Source organism: Belonocnema kinseyi, chromosome 10 (genome assembly GCF_010883055.1).
Source record: "Belonocnema kinseyi isolate 2016_QV_RU_SX_M_011 chromosome 10, B_treatae_v1, whole genome shotgun sequence".
Taxonomy (NCBI): domain Eukaryota; kingdom Metazoa; phylum Arthropoda; class Insecta; order Hymenoptera; family Cynipidae; genus Belonocnema; species Belonocnema kinseyi.
The window spans coordinates 1,720,772-1,727,888 of NC_046666.1; positions in this window are offsets into that span (position 1 = coordinate 1,720,772).

The following is a 7,117-nucleotide window of genomic DNA, read 5'->3' on the forward strand; positions in this document are numbered from 1 at the left end:
TAGTGGTGTTTCCTATATTTGTAGGTGGTGGGGGTGGCTGGGGGGTGGAGGGTAGTCCGTTTAGCGTGCAATCGACTCGGGATACTTATAAGATACTACCATAATTTTTCAGATTTTTTGGTCCAAAAATAAATTAGGCCAAATACCGGCCTTACCGACCCTCCCCCTTTCAGACCTCTGTCAAAATTATTTCGATGGTAGTTAGCGCTATATTCAAACTTAAAACATTTTAATTTGAGCTGTATAATATCTTTGTTTTTACGATTAAAAAAATAAGTTCTTCACAATATAATTCGTCATAATATAGGCTAAAAGTTATGTGCACATTTTCAAAATTGCTTTTTTGACGACTATTTTGTGCAAAATTCTGCAAATAGTTACAGCAAAGCACATTTTTTTAACTCGATTATCAACCAAAATTTAACTTTGCCGAATTATCGTGTTAAATTAACAATTTGGTAATATTTTTTAAATATTTAATTATATTATTACTATTTTAATTATTGTAATAAGTCATTTAGTGAGCTGTTGTTACAGAATTTTTACATTCTAACTTTTGGAGGATTTGTCCAATCGAGTCAGCCTTTGATACCGGTCTTAAGGTTCCAAAAACGAAGGTTAAGTTTGTTAAGCAGATATTTCCAACAAAATAAAAAAATGTAGAGATCTTTCAAAACAAAATTTTGTTTCTTCAAATTTTAGAAATGTTTGTCAAAATTTCTTAGATATGAGTAGAAAACTTGAGAATCAAATTTATTTAGAAACTATCTCAGTTAAATTTTTCGATTAGACAAAAATTTAAAAAGTTAAAGCTTTTTCAAAATTTAAATAAAAATTCTTTATGAGTTTTACAAATTTTTGTCAAATTTTCTGGCACACGGAAAAAAGACTTGCAAATTATCTTAATGACACTTTTAAATTCGATTGAATTTCAAAAAGTTATATCCTTTTCAACATTTTGAAAATTCTCAATAAAAAAAAATTTTTATAGGTTTGAGAAATATCAATAGAAATTCCTGCAAGATATAAAATATATGTATTTCGTAACTATTCTTATAAAATTTCTTAATCAGACAAAAGTTCCAAAAGTGGATCATTTTCAAAAATATGCAATTTTTGTTTTTAAGAGATCCTTAAGTTCAAAGCGTTACTTTGAGAACCTTCTTTAAAAACAAATAGAAAAAATTGCATTTAAAATGTATGACTTTAATTTGTCTGAAGCTTAAATCACAGTTTTCGATTTAAGGCCGTGTGACGAGTGAGTCACGTGACCAGATTTCTACCTTACCGCCACTTTTCCTATATCCGAATTTATTTTCGCACAATGCGAATCGAATTTTTTAAAATAATGCTGAATTAAAATTTTTTGATAGAAGCAGACTGCTGGAAAACTCAAAATGATCCAGATTGTATAATATTTAACTCATATCTTGTCCAAAAAGTCTTTTGAAAAATGTATCCAATATTTATATAAGACTTTATATTATCAATGTGTTTAGTTTTTCTGTCCTAAAAATTAGGCTTCAATAAATATTTGAAGAATCTAAAAAGCTTTAAATTTTGTTATGATTAGTTTGAAATTAAATTTGTTTATTTGTTAAATTGGTATACATAAGACAACGAGATCTTAATTTTTAATTATTTTCTTGCAATCGGTTTCAGGTTGAGCGAATTTTGAAATGTATTCCAAAAGCTTATTGCTTATAATAAGTTCGCCTGTTTTTCTACTGCAGAATTAATTTTCTTCTCGCTCTTTTTCACATTCTGTAAACAGAAAGTAACATTTTTTTATATTTAAATTTAAAATTTCTTGTATAAATGAACCTTATTGCTGATTTCTTAAAATCCTGTTGTTTGCTCGTTATTACTAAAAATTAAAATTTTGGGACGCAGACAGAAAATTTAAAAATTTTCAGAGAGCATTTTTTTTAATTCAAAAATTGTATGTACCGACATTCATAGTACTCTTTCAAAATAAAAAAAAAAATAAAATTTTATAGCCAAAAAACGCATGATTAGCAAAAAAGTAAAGAGAAGAAAATGGTTATTTTTTAAAGCACTACAAAATTATCGTACACAACTTAATTGTGCAATTACGAAAGATCTAAAAGTTTCTTCGAGACTACTTTTTACAGAAAACGTAATTTTTATTTTATTTGTAAAAAAAAAAACAAAATTGAAAATAAAGAAATAAAATTTTTAGACTAACGACCAAAGCTATGAAAAAAGTGAGTTGATAAGATTCGCACACTTGAAATAATTTTTTTTTAAACAAACAAGTTGCAATAAAATTTTATTAACAATTTTTTATAGAATGCGCCCCTTTTTACTTACAAAAGCAAGAAAATGAAAATACTTGTAATTTAATACCAATGCGTATTATGAATTTCGATCATATAAATTAATTGAAATAATAAATTTTTAAGAAAGCTGAAAATAAAAAGTTTATTTAATTATTTGCTCAAAATTCAAATATTTGCTTGCGAATGCAACTGTTTTTGGTGGAAGTTTATTCCTTTTTGTTTATCAATTTGTGTTTTATATTGAAATTTCATATTTTAATTATATTTCATTCATTAATATTTTAATTACAATTTAAATGATTTTGTTGAGGAAAGTCATTTTCATTCGTTGGAAATTATTTTTTTGACTGAAGAATCAACCATTCAACTATTTGATTGAAAATTCACCATTGTAGATAGGAAATTTAAATATTTGGTTAGAATCGAACTATTTTGTTAAAAATTTCAGTCTTTCGCGTTATAAAGTATTGCGTTATAACGTCATATGGTTCGATCGAAAATTCAAATTTTTGCAGATAATTCATATATTTAGGCAAAAAATTCATCCTATTGGATTGAAAATTCATCATTTACGGTAGAAAAGTTATTTTTATTGAATCTTTTATATTAAAAATTAAAAATTATAAATTATAAATTATAAATTATAATATTAAAATTCCCATCTTTAAATATTAATAGTGAGGAAAAATGAAAAATCGGAGATGGAAAGTTAGGGAAGCTTAAAAATTAAGTTTTTGGTTCACCATGATCATGAATTTAATTTGTTTAAACGTCAAAAGTGAACTCTAATTTACTGACAACTCGGCAAAATGATTATTTCTCTTCAAGGCATTTAAAAAGAAAGTTGTTAATTCAAAACCTGTTCCGGAAAGGTGATTTTTTAAAAAATTAATGCAATAATAGGAGAATAAATTCTTTAAAATAAAATTAATTTAGTTAACATAAATATAACATCCAACATACATATTTTAATTCGTCATTTTTAATCAAGTATTTGAACTTTCAAGCAAAGCAGACGATCTTTTCATGGGATGAATTTTTCAACCAAATGGTCAAATTGAAAAAAAGGTCAAGTTTCAAGTAAAAGCCAAAAAGTTGAATTGTACACAGAAGAGTTCATATTTAACAAAAAAAGATTACTTTTTCACCAAAAAGGATAAATTTCAAGCCCAAAAGACCAATTCTGTAGATAATGGTCAAATTTTCAACAAAAAGGCTCATTTTTAATTTAAAAATTTTACTTTTCTACTGAAAGAATAACATTTTAATCTAAAAAAAGTTTGTAAAAAGACAGTTGATATTTTAGTCAGACAAGATTTTTAATTTAAACTAAAAACTTTAATTAATTAACAATTTATTTCCAAATAAGACTTTTCTACCAAAAAAGATGAATTTTTAATCCAAATGAATGAACTGCAAACTGAAAATATAATAATAGGTATTTTAACATAAAAAAATTATTCAAAATGAAAAACAGTTTAATTTAATGATGAGAGACATCCTGTAACTAACCGTAACAAGATATTGTCTTTTTTAAATTTAAATTATTTATAACAAATAGAAATGTTAGTTATTTACAATATTATGTAGTAAGGTAAAACTATAAGCAAACTATTTTAATACATTTAATATTTAAGATACATTTTTTCTCAAAAAAAGAACACGACCATTTTATACTCGTTACCTTATATTATTTATAAAAAAAAGAAAAATTTTTGGTGTTAAAAAATTTCTGCAAATATCAGCTACGTTCATACGCATTAGATAGTACAGGAATTTTTTTGTGCAAAAAGTATAAATATAACACATTTATTACAAATTTGTTCTTTATAATAAAATTGTATTAGCAGAAAATTCTTTGCCTTGTTTAAAAGCTCAAAATGTAATTTGAGATGATCTTAAGCAATCCCGAGGGTTAAAACTAAGAAAGGAATTATTTTTCTTAAAAATTAACTTTATTATATTTGTTAAAAAATAATTAACTAAAAATTGTAAAAAATTTACGATATCATTACTTACGCCTGTTAGAAATATAATCCTCTTTAGTTTTAAAAAATATATCTAAAGACAGTTAAACATAATGAGTGAAATTCATGTTGGTCCATCGAGAGAATAAATAAAAGTAGATATAATTTAGTTTATTATTTTTTGTCAGATATGATAATTTATCAATATATTTATCTCATTTTAAAATTGTTAAATACTCTTGTTATTAAAAAATGTGCTATTCTCGAATTAAAAATTTCTGACGCTTATAATATAAGGAAATAATCTCGTAAAAAACTCTACTATTGGGTTGAAAATTTATGTACATATTTTGTTAACAACTTGTCTTTTTTAGCAGGAAATTAAACATTTTTGGTTAAAAGATCATCTTTGTATTTGAAACTTCAACCACTTTGTTGAATATTGAAGACTTTGTTAAAAATGTACTTTTTGTACAAATTAATTTCTTTTGTTTAATCATGAACTTTTTGTTAAAAAATGGTTTCTTTTCATTTAAAATTAATTTTTGATCTGCAAAATTAATTACACAATTTTTAGTTGAAAATTCAAGTATTTTGTTTGAAAATTCGTTGTTTTCTGTTGAATTCAACTTTGTTATATTTAAGTTAAAATCATTCTAGGTTAAAATATCAACTATTAAATTTATCACTGAGAATTAATTTTCTTTTCATTAAACTTCATTTAAATAAACGACATTTTCAAGAAGTACTTTTACGTTTATCTACGCTCTTAAATTTTAAATTAATAAATATCAACTTATGATTAGATAGCTAAACTGTCAACCAAGCATGAGTTTTTAAAAAAAGCAAATTTTCCACGAAATAGTCAAATTTTCAAACAAAATTAAAACTCTTCATCTTAATTTTTGATTTTTAACTAAAAACTTGCATCTTATTTCAAGAAGCATAAAATTTCTACTATAATAGATTAATTTTTTAATTATAAAGAGAAAAAAATTATATTTTCATCTAAGAAAGATTTCAGTTGACATTTCAGTACAAAAATATAAATTTTAGGCAAACAATTAATTTTTTACGATAATCGTTGAATTATCAAGCCAAGAAGGTGAATTTTCTGCCAAAAACGATGACGTTTTAGCAAAATTGTTTTAACAAATTAGTTTTTGAATTTTAAGGAATAATGAAATTATAAATAAAAAGATAATCCTCGGGAGGAAGCAAATGCAAAAAAATAATGATATATACAAAGCAATTAAAATGATTAAGATTAATATTATATCAGAGTACCGCAAATCTTCATTTTTAAAATTCTCTGATTTTTTCCTACCCAATTTTTCATTTTCCCTGACTATTAGGGCTGAACGAAAATAAATTTACGCGAAGTTCTAATAGCAATGAAAGCTTTCTTTTGTAAGTCAAAAACACTTCCCTGAAGTTACATACAAAATGGCCTTCTGTTTCCTCATCTTAGGTATAACCAAATATTACAAAAAACGAAGCACTTCTTTAAATTTGAACAGCTTTTTTTTGAAATTTAAATTATCGACAAAAATAGTTCAAAGTAAGTCGATTTATACCTGTATTACGATAAATCCATCTAAATATTTTCTACACTATTACATTATACATGACATTATTGGGAATATATATTCAATATGTTGCAACAAGAATATATAAGGAATGTTGAAATTAAAATATTTTGTATTGATTTTCCGCGTGAAAGAAGTTTGCATGGATCAAGCATGACTAGACACTTGGAAATATCTGGCTAAATAATGGGTCACGGCTTAATGATAGCATGGCGCAAGTCTTGCTCTTGTCCGTCTGCCATGCTCAGGACACGCTAAACACAAATGAATATGCTTAAGAACATGAAAGAGTCAGAGAAAATTAGCCAGCGTTAAAAATAGAAATCTTAGGTTTGCCAATAGTCAACACGTCTCTAAATAGTAAGTTCACTACCCAGGTGCACCGGATCGCGCACCAGGTAGTTTAATACGTATTCTACGGAAACTTTGAAAAAATTTAAATTTTGTGAATAACGAAAATAATTCGAAATGGTGAGTTCGAAACCTGGGATCACTGTGTCGCACAACGAATGGCTCAGCAAATATACTAAGAGAACTTCTCAAGATCTAAGAGAACAGGGCCGCGCACCAAGTAGCTTAGCACGTATTCTACAAGAACTTTTTAAAAATTTAAATTGTTCTAACAGCCAAAATAACTAAAAATTGTTAGTCGAAAATCCGAGTGCATCGGATCAAGCGCCAGGTAGTTTAATACGTATTCTATGATATCTTTAAAAAAAATTTTAATGTTGTGAATAACGAAAACAATCCAAATGGTGACTCGATGACCCGCGTGCAATGGTTCACGCCCCTGTTAGTTAAGCACGTATTCTAGAAGAACCTTTTTAAAATTCAAGTTCTTCTAACAGCCAAAATAACTATAAATTGTTATTTGGAAATCCGGGCGAACCGGATTGAGCACCAGGTAGTTTAGTACATATTCTACGATACCTTTTTTAAAAATTTTGATGTTGTGAATAACGAAAACAATTCCAAATGGTGACTCGATGACCCGGGTGCAATGGGTGACGCCCCAGTTAGTTTAGCACGTATTCTACAAGAACTTTTTAAAAATTTAAATTGTTAACAGCCAAAATAACTAAAAATTGTTAGTCGAAAATCCGAGTGCATCGGATCAAGCGCCAGGTAGTTTAATACGTATTCTATGATATCTTTTAAAAAAATTTAATGTTGTGAATAACGAAAACAATCCAAATGGTGACTCGATGACCCGGGTGCAATGGGTGACGCCCCAGTTAGTTTAGCACGTATTCTACAA